Source organism: Rhinatrema bivittatum, chromosome 16, assembly GCF_901001135.1.
Source record: "Rhinatrema bivittatum chromosome 16, aRhiBiv1.1, whole genome shotgun sequence".
Lineage (NCBI taxonomy): Eukaryota > Metazoa > Chordata > Amphibia > Gymnophiona > Rhinatrematidae > Rhinatrema > Rhinatrema bivittatum.
The window spans coordinates 8,388,409-8,389,365 of record NC_042630.1 but is presented as its reverse complement, the minus strand read 5'-3'; the positions used below and the strand labels follow the sequence as shown (position 1 = coordinate 8,389,365).

Sequence of the window (957 nt, the reverse complement as noted above, 5' to 3'; positions counted from 1 at the left end):
ATGAAATAAATGGAAGTCAGGAATGAAAGTGGAGTCACGCAATTCATCCTTAGAGGACTTTCCAACACTCCAGAGTTACAGATAGTATTCTTTGTGGGGTTTCTAATTGTCTACCTGTTCACCATAGCTGGGAACGCTCTCATCATGGTCACCATACATGTGAACTCAAATCTGCACTCTCCAATGTATTTCTTCCTCAGCCATCTGTCTTTTTTAGACTTATGCCATTCAACAGTCACTGTCCCCAAAGCCATTATTAACTTTCTTTCACAGACTAAAACCATCTCTTTCCAGGATTGCATTGCTCAGTTGTTCTTCCTGCATTTCTTTGGGGGAGCAGAATGCTTTCACTTGACCTTAATGGCTTATGACCGCTACGTTGCCATCTGCAATCCTCTGCGTTATACCACCATAATGAACAGAAGAACCTGTCTCCATTTGGTAGTCTGTACATGGGTAGGTGGTTTCATTCATTCCCTCACGCAGGTATTACTTACAATTCAGTTACCCTTCTGTGGTCCCAATGAGATAGATAATTTCTTTTGCGATGTCCACCCATTATCTCTGTTGGCTTGCTCCAGTTTCCTTATCAATGAAACCGTGGCTGTGGCCAACAACGGATCGATTGTCCTGTTTTGTTTCTTGGTGGTAGTCATATCTTACATATATATCATTTCCACTATCTTAAAAATTCGTTCGGCAGAGGGAAGGCAGAAAGCTTTCTCTACCTGTGCCTCCCACCTAATGGTAGTCACTTTATTTTATGGACCTTGTATCTTCATTTACATGAGACCTTCGGTTACATTTTCCGCTGACAAAACGGTCTCTGTGTTTTACACACTGCTCACCCCTTTGTTAAATCCCATCATATACACTCTGAGAAACGAGGAGGTGAAGAAAGCCATGAGGAAACTGAGAGGTAAAAAAGTCTCAGTTCCAGGGGTATGCATAAAGTAA

At 41.9% G+C, this 957-nt stretch overlaps 1 pseudogene; it reads left to right on the top strand.

Annotated features, from left to right (window-relative positions):
• On the top strand, positions 1-957 carry LOC115078536 (annotated as a pseudogene).